Source organism: Notamacropus eugenii, chromosome 6 (genome assembly GCF_028372415.1).
Source record: "Notamacropus eugenii isolate mMacEug1 chromosome 6, mMacEug1.pri_v2, whole genome shotgun sequence".
NCBI classification, from domain to species: Eukaryota; Metazoa; Chordata; class Mammalia; order Diprotodontia; family Macropodidae; genus Notamacropus; species Notamacropus eugenii.
In genome coordinates, this window is record NC_092877.1 from 180,311,556 (window position 1) to 180,325,233 (window position 13,678).

The following is a 13,678-nucleotide window of genomic DNA, read 5'->3' on the forward strand; positions in this document are numbered from 1 at the left end:
TATATAAGTTGTGAGCAGGCTTAAAAATATAACCAATAAAGGCAAGTAAATGCCATTAAATGTAAAGCTAGGAAGAGAAGATGGGGTGGTCATGAGACAAGGCAGTGAGTAGACAGAGTAAATCATTGCTATCCCTGTCCTATTAGGAGGAAATAAAGAAGGCCTCCAATATGTCTGACAGCCCACTTCTCCATGTGGAGCTAATATGAAGCTATGAACTTCAAGAGAGGGACAGGGGGCAAGATGTTCCAGATAAGTCAGACTACATCTGTCAACTTTATTATCTCCCCTTAAAACTTAGTGGAGACAGTCCAAGATATTGAACCTTGGGAATTATAGTAACCACAAAATCCCCCAACTTTCTTCCAGTCTAGCCCTCATAGCCATTAGTTAGGGAAAAAAAAAATCACAGTATTGAAGTGGCTTACTTTCCTCACTAGTTGCTCACCAATTTCCATCAATATGCAGAGAAGCATAGTAGCCTCTGGACCACTTGATATGCTTCTAGCTCAGTTCAGGTCATCACCTGGTGAGCAACTATTATTGAGAAGGTGCTAGTCATACCCACCAACTACTAACTAATTTGTAGTTGAAGCAGCAAGACACCCTGAGGGAGAGGTAGCATGTGCCAGATAAATCAAATAAACATCAACGCTTTGACTACTATCTCCCCCAACCCCAGATGGATAGAGCAAGTGACTCAAAAACCTTAGGAATCACAGTGTTTCCAAGCCATTGCCTAACAACCATCATCCTGGAGGCAGAACCTAAGGATATGCAGGTGCTATTGCAACAAATACTGAAGACCGAGAAAGAAAGGTTCTTGTCACCAAAGTTCTTGATAATGACAAATGGTTCAACATCATCAGCATGAGGTCCATAAATATTGTTTTCACCATTAAAATGTAAGTTCTCTAAGAGACAGAACTGTTTTATTTATATCTTCAGTTCTTTACACACAGCTTTGCATAGATTAAGAATGTAGTAAATGCTTTTTTTTTCATTCGTTTATAGGGTGGGTCAACCTAAACTGGGTTGTGATTTGTATCATTGGAAAAAACTTCCAAATTGATGAAATCACAAGCCAGTTTGATTATACTTCAAAAAGAGGTTTCAGATGTTGGTTGAGAAATGAATGTTCCATTAAAACAAAACAAAATAATAAATACATAAATCACTTTAATTTAATCAAAATAGAATAATGCATGTACTTCAAATCTCTTACCAAAAACTAAAGTCACAAATTGGCTGTGATTCAAAAGCTGCCTGCTAAAGGCTGACTTAAGATACCTGATCTTTGAGAGAATCAATTGAGTACAAATATCCATCATTCTTTTTCTTCCTAGAAACTTTCTATTTTACTACATAAAAAACATGTATCTGGACTATATTATATTTGACTGCTACAGGAATACTTTCACTCAGTTATAATTTAATGCTATGCTCTCCAACTTTATGGAAATTCAGTGCCAGAAACATCCATCTAATCATTATTTCTGTGTTTTTGGCAAAGCTGTAAAGACATAGTCCATTGTATTACCCAGTATACCTTATACAATTACACACATGATAAATTTCTGCTTGCTTTTAACTTCCAGAGGGGAAAAAGTTTGTCCGTTTAAATGAACCTCTCTGCTTTCTATCAGCAAGAATAAAAACTCAACAATGCAACGTATCCTTATCTTCTCTTTTCTTCCTCTCAGCTTCCAGGAAACAATGCCAATCTGAGAATCGTTGTGATAATTGGTTCATCGTAGGTGCCAAGTGACACCTATCCCTTACATTTTAAATTGTTATCCCTTATTGTCCCTTTTAAAACTATGTGTTTTTTCTTTAAAATATTCCAGAAGTTTTTTGAAGCAGACAGAATGCAAATATTCCACATAGACGTTTAAAGAACAAAAGAAAGGATGGCAAAGTAAGTGAAAATTTGAGACTCTTAGATGAAACTTCTACCTATAAGTCAATCAGTCAACAAAGACTAATGCATTCCAGACACTATGTTGGATGCTAGGGAAACCATGACAAAAATAAGGAACTCACATTTTATGGGGAAAGACAATCTATTCATAAACAAATGAATGTAACCAGTGCCACAAAGCCCATTTGCATAAAGCTTTCCCCATTGTTAGAATACAATTATGCTATGCTCCCCATTACTGAGGACCAATTGGAAAGACCTTGCGATAAGAAAGAGTCCATGATCTTCTGGTTTCAGTTTTGAGAGGAGTCAAGCAGTTGCAAATTCTGTTCAAGGAAAGGTTCCTGAAGGTAAAGAAAGACCCTATGAAGAAACCAACATGTCCCCAGCTTGTTCAACCATTGTAGTCATGATACCTTTCTACAATATAATTGGATGTAAATATTACCTCTAGGATAAATATAGAGTCCTCTATTTGGCATTTAAAGTTCTTTGTAGTTTGACCCTTCTTAATCTTTGTAGACTTCTTAACCATTAGTGTACCTGATGTTATAATTGACTAGCTATACTGGTCACTTTGTTATTCCATGATTCACAATATTCCATCTTCATGTCCTTGCACTGGTTGTTCTCCATATCTGTAATAATCTCTACTTTTGGTTCCACCTCTGGGAATGCCTAATTTTCTTCTAGACTCCATTCAGGCACTGCTCCATTTTTAAATTATTGAAACTTAAATACACAATAAGAACAGAAAAAGAAAAAAAATAGAAGCTTTAATACTGAAAAAAATACAAAATGAGAAAAGAATATTCAAAATATATAGCAATAAAATTCCACTTCAACAAAGCATATATAATAAATGCTATGCCATGTGTTGAGAGTTGTCCACCTTTTTGTTGCTTCCTTATTAGTTTTTTTTTTGTTCTCTGCAGCACGCCTTTTACTTTGTCTTTTCTCCTGCTTTTTTCCCCATACCCAGATATTTATAGATAGATATAGATACACATATACATATATACACATACATAAATACATATGTGTGTGTGAAGAGAGAGAGAGAGAGAGAGAGAGAGAGAGAGAGAGAGAGAAAGAGAGAGAGAGATCCTTTCCCTAACAAATTCTATTTCTGATTTTTGTTTTTACATTTGTACATATCTTTCATTTCCTATCCTTCCCATCAGTTCTACTTTACTTCTAATCACAAATATAAGTTTCCTCCAGTGGATCAACGTATTCTTCAGATTCCAGTTTGAAGGCTGCAGTGTCTAATGTCCCTAGAAATACTTTAAATATCTTTCATTTTTATTCGGTTTGATTGGCTTTTTATTTCATTGCAATTATTTTGTAAGATGAATGAGCACATGAATGAACTCATAATTTCGTTTTTTTATGTTGAACTTTATGTCTCTTTTTTTCTAAAATTATTTCTTTTTAGTTTTCAACATTCATTTCCACAAGATTTTGAGTTCCAAATTTCTCCCTGTCTTTCCCCTCCACCCATCCCCAAGATGACCTGTATTCTGATTATCCCTTCCCCCAGTCTGCCTCCTTTTTATCATCCCACCCTCTTATCCCCTTCCTGTTTATTTTCTGGAAGGTTAAGACAAATTTCTATATCCCCTTGCTGTATGTCTTATTTCTCAGTTACACACAGAAACAATTTGTTAACATCTAATTTTAAAACTATGAGTTACAAATTCCCTCCATTCTTCCATTCCGACCCATTCCCATTGAGAAGTTAGGGAATTCAGTATAGGTTATACCTGCATAGTTATGCAAAACACTTAAATAACAGTCATTTTGTGAAAGACTAACTATATTTCCCTCCATCGTATCCTGTCACTCAAATATTCTATTTTCTCTTGTCAGTCTGTTCTTTTTCACAAGTGTTTGCTTCTGACTACCCCTCCCCAATCTTCCCTCCCTTCTATCATGCCTCCTTCCCCACTATTTTTCTTTAGGGTAAAATCCCCAATAGATTGTGTATGTTATTATCTCCTTAAGTCAAATCTGATGAGAGTAAGGTTCACTCATTCTTTCTCACCTCCCCCTTTCCCCTTCCATTGTGAAAACTTTTCTTGGCTCTTGTATGTGAGATAATTTACCCCATTCTCTCTCTCCCTTTCTCCTCCCAATATATTCCTCTCTCATCCCATAATTTTATTTTTTAAATATTCCTTCATATTCAATGTGTCCTATTCTCTCTGTCTGTCTGTCTGTCTGTCTGTCTGTCTGTCTGTCTCTCTCTCTGTCTCTCTCTCTCTCTCTCTCTCTCTCTTTCTCTCTGCTTATCTATACATTTCCTCCAACGACCCTAAAAATGAGAGCAATATTTGTATCATGAAAAGAATTTGGTAGGACTTCTTCTTTAACAATTTTCCAAAATTTTCTATATAGTATTAGAATTAACTGTTCTTTCACTGTTTGATGGAACTTGCTTGTAAATACGTCTGTCCCTAAAGATTTTTTTCCTAAGGAGTTCATTCGTGGCTTGTTCAATTTCTTTTTTTGAAATGGGGTCATGTAAATATTTTACTTCCTCTTCTTTTAATGTAGGCAACTTACATTTTTGCAAATATTCATCCATTTCACTAAGATTGTCAGATTTATAGGAATACTGTTGGACAAATTAATTTCTAATTATTGTTTTATTTTCCTCTTCACTGGAGGTGAATAACCCTTTTCACTTTTGGTACTGGCAATTTGGTTTGCTTCTGTCTTTTTTAAAATCATATTGACCAAAGGTTTATCAATTTTATAGTTATTTTTCATAAAATCAGCTCTTAGCTTTATGTATTAGTTCAATAATTTACTTAATTTCAGTTTTATTACTCTCTCCTATGGCTTGCAGTATTTCTAATGTGGTATTTAATTGGGCATTTTTAATTCGTTCTTTTTCTAGCTTTTTCCGTTACATATCCAATTCATTGATTTCCTCTTTTTCTATTTTATTCATTTAAGCATTCAGATATATAAAACTTCCTCTAAGAACTGACTTTGCTGCATCTCATATGCTTTGGTAGGTTGTCTCATTATTGTCAATCTCTCGAATGAAGTTATGGATTATTTCTATGATTTGGTGTTCAACCCTGTCATTCTTTAGGATTAGATTATTCAATTTCCAAATAATTTTTAGTCTATCTGTCCATGGCTCTTTATTATGCATAATTTTTTATTGCATTATAATCTGAAAAGAAATGCATTGACTCTTTCCCCCTTTCTGCACTGGACTATAAGGTTTTTTTGCCCTAGCACATGGTCAATTTTTGTGTACATGTCACATACCACTGAGGAAAAAAAAAAGATATATGCCTTTCTATCCCTATTCAGTTTTCTCCAGATATCTGCTATATCCACCTTTTACACAATATTATTCACTTTCTTAATTTTTTTTCTTATTTATCATGGGGTTAGATTTATCAAACTCAGAGAAGTGTAGGTTGAAGTAGTCCACTAGTATAGTTTTGCTGTCTATTTCTTCCTTTAATTCCTTTAACTTTTCCTCTAAGTATCTGGATGCTGCACAGCTTATTGCATATATGTTTAGTAATGATATTACTTCATTGTCTATGGTGCCTTTTAGCAGGATATGACTCTTATCATAACAATGGCAGTAACACACTCTCTTTACAAATCCCCAATTGAATTTATACTTTCTGTAAAATATTTTGAAAAATGCATTCATTCCTTACATGTACAGCAGATATATCTGCACAACAGCTTTTTAAAATTACTATTCTTATCTAATTGTTCTGCAAGTTGGTTTCATATTGCCAGTCTCAAAAAAGTGCCTTTTAAAAAACTGATTCCAAGAATGCACATTTTGGTTTCAAACTCATTTGAGGCATCAATGATATTTTGTCTTCCATTTCATTATGAGGCAATTTTTTTGGTGTAGTATTAAGTGAAGACTTTCAAAGGTATCAGAATCTACAATTTTTTACTCTTCATATTTTAGTAGAGTCTCATTTTTAATTCTTGTTTCATCTAATCTAGACTTAGAGATGAAGTTATTTTCTTATGACTTCTCCATACTAGTCATCAATATGTTACTTGGTGAGTTGGAGCACAGGGTTTCTGTGAGGACTGGCCAATTGTTGGCTTGCAAGGCTCTAGATAATAGAAGAATCGCTATGTTGGACCTACTTATTACCAATAAGTTTCTATGGAATGGTTGAGTAAACCACACTTAAAAATGTAACACAAGGTTCTATTTATCACAATCAGTTTAGCAAAATTCATCTAATCCTGGTATGAAAGGTTAGCAAGCTTTCTTAATTACAATGTCCTTGTGGTAGAAAAGATAAGGTTGCAGTCTACATCACCCACTCATTTTAAACACTTCCTCACTCTCAGTCATTAGATGCAAGTTCAGAGACCAGATATATGAGCTGTCTGTCACAGTATACATCATATTATGTCTTAGCCACTCCTGTGCTCACCTATGGGACTATAGAACTGTGCATCCTCATGGTTCCTTGCAGGTTTGTGAGAAATAAAATGTCTGATTTATGATGTGACTGCTTGTCTTTCTTATATTATCCATAATTCCCCCACAACACCATCAACAACAACCAATGAAGTTTTTGGCCTACAGCTAGTAAAAAAAAATATTTACAATTTTTCAATGAAGTATTGATACATAATACAAGTTTTCATGACTTCAGTCACCTTCATGTGCACTTCTTGTGGTACCTGAACATCAAAGGTCAGTCAAAAAACAAACAAAAAAACTCAATCTTCATACCTCACAACTTTTTTTTCAAGAAGGGCAGGGCTACAAACATATTCCCCTACCTCTTATTTTTCTTTCTTTATATTTATATTTATTTATTTATTTAAAGTTTTCAGCACTCATTTCCACAAAATTTTGAGTTCCAAAGTTTCTCCCCATCTCTTTTTTCCCCACCAAAATGCCATGCATTCTAATGGCCCTTTCCACCAACGTGCCCTCACTTCTAACACCCGTTGCTTCCCTTATCCCCACCTTCTCTCTTGTCGTGTAGGACAATATAAATTCTATACCCCATTACCCACATTTCTTATTTCCCAGCTGAAAGCAAAAACAGTTCTCAACATTTGTTCCCAAAACTTTGAGTTCCAACTTCTCTTCCTTCTTCCCACCCCACCCATCCCCACTGAGAAGGCAAGCAATTTAACAAAGGCTATATATGTGTAGTTTTGCAAATGACTTCATAATAGTCAGGTTGTGTAAGACTAACTATATTTTCCTCCATCCTATCCTATCTCATCCTTCTACTCTATCTTTTGACTTTGTCCCTCCCCAAGCGTGTTTACTTCTAATTGCTCCCTCTGCCCATTTGCCCTCCCTTCCATCATCCCCCCACCCTGCTTATCCCCTTCTCCCCTACTTTCCTGTAGTGTAAGATAGATTTTCATACCAAATTGAGTGTGTATGTTATTCCTTCTTTGAGCCAAATGTAATGAGAGCAATCTTCACTTTTTCCCGCTCACCTCCCCCATTTCCCCTTCCATTGGAAAAGCTTTTTCTTGCCTCTTCTATGAGAGAAAATTTGCCTCATTCCATTTCTCCCTTTCTCTTCCCAACATATTCCTCTCTTACCCCTTAATTTTATTTTTTTAAGTATGATCTCTTCCTATTCAACTCACCCTGCACTCTCTGTCTCTGTCCTCTGTCTCTATCTCTGTCTGTCTCTCTGTCTCTGTCTCTCTCTCGATATATATGCATATATTTGCGTTTGTGTGTGTGTAATCTCTCCAACTACCCAGATACTGAGAAAAGTTTCAAGAGTTACAAATATTATCCTTCCACATAGGAATGTAAACCGCTCAACTTGTACCTTGTGATTTCTCTTTCCTGCTTACATTTTCATGCTTCTCTTGATTCTTGTGTTTGAAAGTCAGATTTTCTTTTCAGCTCTGGTCTTTTCATCAAGAATGTTTGAAAGTCCTCCACTTTATTCAATAACCATTTTTTCCCCCTGAAGTATTATATTCAATTTTGATGAGTAGGCGATTCTTGGTTTTAATCCTAGTTCCTTTGACTTCTGGAATATCATATTCCTGGACCTTCAGTCCCTTAATGTAGAAGCTGCTAGATCTTGTGTTATTCTGATTGTATTTCCACAGTACTTGAAGTATTTCTTTCTGGCTGCTTGTATAATTTTTTCTCCTTGACCTGGGAACTCTGAAATTTGGCTGCAATATTCCAATGAGTTTTTCTTTTTGGATCTTTTTCAGGAGGTGATCATTAGATTCTTTCAATATTTATTTTGCCCTCTGTTTCTAGAATGTCAGTGCAGTTATCCTTGGTAATTTTATGAAAGATGATGTCTAGGCTCTTTTCTTAATCATGGATTGCAGATAGTCCCATAATTTTTAAGTTGTCTCTCCTGAATCTATTTTTCAGGTCAATTGTTTTTCCAATGAGGTATTTCATATTGTCTTCCATTTTTTCATTCCTTTGGTTTTGTTTTGTCATTTCTTGATTTCTCATAAAGTTATTAGCTTCCATCTATTCCACCCTAATTTTTAAAGAACTATTTTCTTCAGGGAACTTTTGAGCCTCCTTTTCGATTTGGTTAATTCTGCTTTTTTAAGCATTCTTCTCCTCATTGGCTTTTTGGACCTCTTTTGACAAATGAGTTATCTTATTGGTATTGGAGGTTTTGGATGCAGAAACCTTGATTGATTGATTTTTACATCTTCCCCTGATGGTCAACATTGTTCTTCCTCATCCAAAATGATGGGAGAGAATACCTTTTCACCCAGAAAGTAAACTTCTATAGTCTTATTTTTTCCCTTTCTTGGGCATTTGCCCAACCAGTTACTTGTCTTTTGGGTCCTTTGTTAAGACTAGCATATACTCTGGGGACCTGTAAGATCTCAATTCCTTCAAGGTGGCACAGTTAAGTGAGAGGAGTTTACTCCCTGGCTGGGCTAGAGACTGAGATTCAGATCAGCTGCTCAATTACCCCAGGAACTTTAGGCAGGGAGAGGGCTGCCACTCAGGGCTGAGGTTCAGATCAGCTGCTCAGTTCCCCCAACGGTTTTATCCAACAATGGATGCTGACTGCTGTCTGCCAGGGCACTGTAGCTGCCACCTCCTGCTGCTGCCACAGCTGCCTGGGACCACGGCTAGCAGAAGACCCTTTTCCCTTGTCACAGAGGTTAAAAAGCCCTTTCACTGACCTTTGAAGCTGCCTTTGGCTCCAGTGGGTTAAGGGATCTGTGAACCACTGATGCTGGGGATTCCACCACTGAGGCGTGCTCTGGTCCTCTGCCTGGCCAAGGTTGGGCTAGGCTCTGCTCTGCATCCAGTTCAACAGACTTTACACTCCACGTTCCAGGTCACATTAGGTTGGAAATCTCCTCCACTCCAATGATCTGTGGCTTCTACTGATCTAGAATTTGTTAAGAGTCTTTCTTTGCAGGTATTTTATGGGCTGTGGGGGAAGAGGTAGAGTATGTATGTCTTTCTACTCTCCCATTTTGGCTCTGCTTCCTCTCTTATTTTTCATATTCATTCGAGTTATTTCAATGTACTGCCCACAGTGTCCTTCCACCTCAAACAAGAGAACAAATGCAGAGGTAAATGACTGAATTCCATTTTCAAAAATGCTGAATTGATATAATTTTATGAAGATATATTAGTAAATAATCAAAAAAGGTTTAAATAAAGTAAATAAAAAATTGGTCATAGGACTAGATTAGAAGTTAACTAAATCGGTTCAAAGACCACCTTTACTTCTCAATTTTGTGTGACTTCAATGGAGTACTTAACCTCTTCTAGTTTGTCATGATTTCCTTCTCCATAAAATTAGGGTGTTGGTATATATGGTTTCTGATATCTCTTCTAGCTCTAACTCTATATTCCCATTCATTCTTTCATACATTTTAAAGTAGCAGTGTCAAGTTCTATAGTAATTCCTTGTTAATATTAGTTCTTTGACATTTGCTGTGATTTCTGAAAAAGAAATTCTGTTTGTGTCCCTAATTTTAAGAAATTCTGTAGTTGATGATGGGATTTTTGTATTTATAGTGCAGTTTAAAATACAATAGACCAACAAGCCAAAGGTTTACCTCCTTTAGTAATGCACATTTTCATATAAATATTTCTGACTTACCTTCTAGTAAAGCATAATGGAATTCTTTTAAATATATTTGTGCATAAGTAGAGAACAATGGCTGTCGGGATACTGGTTCTAGAACTTTGCAGAACCCATTAATCCAAAGATAATCTTTGACCCCATGTCTAGGTAAGTGAATTGATTCAAAATGAAAGAGTAAATGAAATTTAAAGGACTTTCTTGAAATTCTTAAAGAGATGTAGCTGTTTCCTTTAGAGAAAATGATTATAAATTATTAGTGTCAATCAAAAATGTGAGTGTGATCAACAGTTCAATCAATACAAAAGATCTTCCAATACACAATTTAGCTTGACATCAAATGACAAATCAATCCAGAGAGATAAGGCACAGGAAGGATGGAGGTGGAGGCAGAAGACAATAGTTTGTGGGTGATATTCTGTCTCATTTTAAACCTTTTTATTTGTCAAAAATTGGGGATTGACCATTTTCCTGGTTTTAACTTACATTTGTTTAAAAAAAAAAACTTTAAGAAGGTCTTAACACATAACCTTTGGTATTAAAAAATGGAGTGAGAGGAACAAAGGAAATGCATTAGTCTTTTTAAATGTCTTTATTTAAAGAAGCTAGTATAAACTTTCCCAAATTGACTTGAAAAAATGTAAGCAAAGGGAATGGAAATTGCTTCTTTGAAACAAACAAACAAAAACATCATTGAATAAAAAATCACAAGTTTTTTCACATTGATTTATATTGTTTTCCATAGAAGGAGATTGTGCTGTCCAGTAATTCCTGATTTTCATTACTTGGTGAAAAGACATTTTACAATTTAATAAATAAAACTAAAAGCATTCTGAAACCACTTTATTCACAGATTAGAGGGAAACTATGAATTAGTGAATTAAAGGGTATCCTTTTCAGTGAGAGTTGTTCACTACTTCTTGCAAAGGTCACATAATTTGAGAAGCTGCCAATTTGACATTTTTAATATTAAGTACATTATGTTGTCAAGGTAAAAGAAGTAATGTTTTAGAGAAATCAGATCTTTAAAAGTCACAGAAATAGATGAATAGGAAAGAGTCATGCTCCAAGCATTACCTATATCTTCAATATGTACCAAAACTCAATTCTCTCTTCATCGTAATACACATCTTCTTAGTTATCTAGCTCTGACATTTTGGGGGACTAAGAAAGCAACAATGTCTGAGAGGACTCTTATCCCAGAGTGAACTCATCTAGCTGCCCATCGATACTTGCCACTTGTGCGTTGGACATTCTAACTTCTTAGTTAATTGTTGCAATGTGTTATTGTTGTTTTAACATCCTTACCAATCTTGTTGGGGGAGGGGCAAAGAATTTTTTTTAATTTTTTTCATTAATTAATTTATTTAACTTTTAACATTCATTTTCACAAAATTTTGGGTTCCAAATTTTCTCCCCATTTGTCCTCTCCCCCACCCCAAAACACCGAGCACTCTAATTGCCCCTATCCCCAATCTGCCCTCTCTTCTATCATCCCTCCCTTCCCTTGTCCCCATCTTCTCTTTTGTCCTGTAGGGCCAGATAATTTTCTGTAAGCCATTGCCTGTATTTCTTATTTCCTAGTAGCGCATTTAGGGTTAGAAGATTCAGGGGTGACATGAGGATATCTTTGTGTATTTGAAGGACTATCATGAGGAAGATATATTAAACTTGTTCTATTTGGCTTCAGAGGACAGAAAAAGGAGGAATTTGTGAAAGTGTCAGATGCAATTTTAGACTTGATGTCAGAAAAATCATCCTATAGCTAAGCACTATCCAAAAGATCAAAGTGCTGCCTCATGAGGCAGATTTCCTTTCAATGAAGATATTCAAGCAAAGATTGTATTATGTTCTTCATGTATGTTGTGGTGGAAATTAATTTCAAGTCTAGCTTTAATTGTATGATAACTGAGTTTACTTCCAATTCTCAGCATCAATGATCCATTCCCCTCTCCACTCCTATAGTTCCTGTGCTGCCTCCAAGCTTACACCTAATCTGTTTTGAACGACATTACCAGCATCCTGATTTTACTTCAAGGCATTTGCATTCTTGACTTTCACCATTAAAATTCAGGAAAAGGCCATGCACATTTTCCTTCTCTTGCCTCATCATTCATTTATGATTTTAACTTTTTGCATTTTGATTCTATTCTTATCATGCTAGTTAAATTTCTTTCTTAAAGATCAACAATTACCATTTTTTAATGGCAAGTAAAATAGGATCTTTTGCTGCTTTTGTTTTACTAGAAGGGCCCTTGATTGAATAATGTCATTAAAGGGGATCTTTCCCACCCATTAATGGGCTTACCCATTGTGGGAAGCTTGATGAGGGGAATTGTTTTGTAGGAAGGTCCTAAGTACCTTCTGTTATGCTTTGTTTTTTTTCTATTGAGGCACTGGATTAGAGGGTTATGCCCTCTGGTTCTAAAAAGTGTATAAATACTCTGAGGGTGAGGTATTACTTTGGGGCTTACTGACTGTAAGGGTTTCTTTGGCCAGAGAGACTCTGGGAAGCCACTAATAAGTCCCTCAGCTAAAACCCAAGAGTGGATGTGTCCCTCTCTGGTAACTGTGTGTGTATGGTCAGACATTTTGGAAACATGTCTGTTGACTTTTGATTTCTCTGTATTTTCTCAGAAATTTTGATTTCAATTTTCTCTAATGCCTATGCTAGATTAAAGTGATTGTTAGCCCTTTGAAAGTTTCTTTCCTTTTATGAATGCAGATCTAAGATCCTTTGGTAGCTGGGCCCACTGTGTATGTTGGGGTGCTTAGTATTAGACTATTCCTATGTCATTTTCTAGAATTTCACCAAACTTCTTGGCAACATTGGACACGATTGACCATTTTCTTTTTCTTAATATTGTCTTACATGTCCTCTATGATACTTAAATCTTTTGGTTTTCCTTTTATTACTTACTGCTCCTTATTTTCCTTCTCATGTTCCTATTGCTACAAAAAATGCAGGTTCTCCTGAATTCTATTCTCAACCATAAATTATGGTTCCTGGGAATGAATATAATATTTCATAAGAGATCTAACAAGGGCAGAGTACAATAGAACTATTATTTCGCATCATTCCAGATTTAAATTAATGATTAATGAACTTAGAAATTGAGTCAAATACATTTAATTATGAAATAATCTAGACAAAATCTATGTTTTCAATAAAAACAGAACAGAATACCTTACTAAATGTTTCCTTAAAGTCTAAGCAAACAGTAACACTATATCTGAAATAATCTTCTGACTTCCTTGTTTAATGATGTTGTCAATCATTCTTCATTTTTAAAGAACAGTGACACTCAGGCACCCTCCAGAACAGGCTGTGGCTACATCCAGGTACCAGAATGAATATGGAGGTCAGAAATCAGTTCTTGTCCAAGAGAAACAAGACCTTGTCTAGCATTTCTCCCAGACTGAAAAGATCCTGACAGAAGATGGAACGGGAAAACATGAAGTGGGAGATGCCATAGCCAGGCTCACAGAGGTTCTGGAGTACAATGTCCTTGTGGGAAAATACAACCAAGGATTGTCTGTGATCATGGCATTCTGGGAGCTGGTGGAACCTCAAAAACGGGATGCTGACAGTCTACAGAGAGCACTAGCAGTGGCTTAGTGTGTGGAGCTACTGCAGGCTTTCTTACTGGTAACAGATGACATC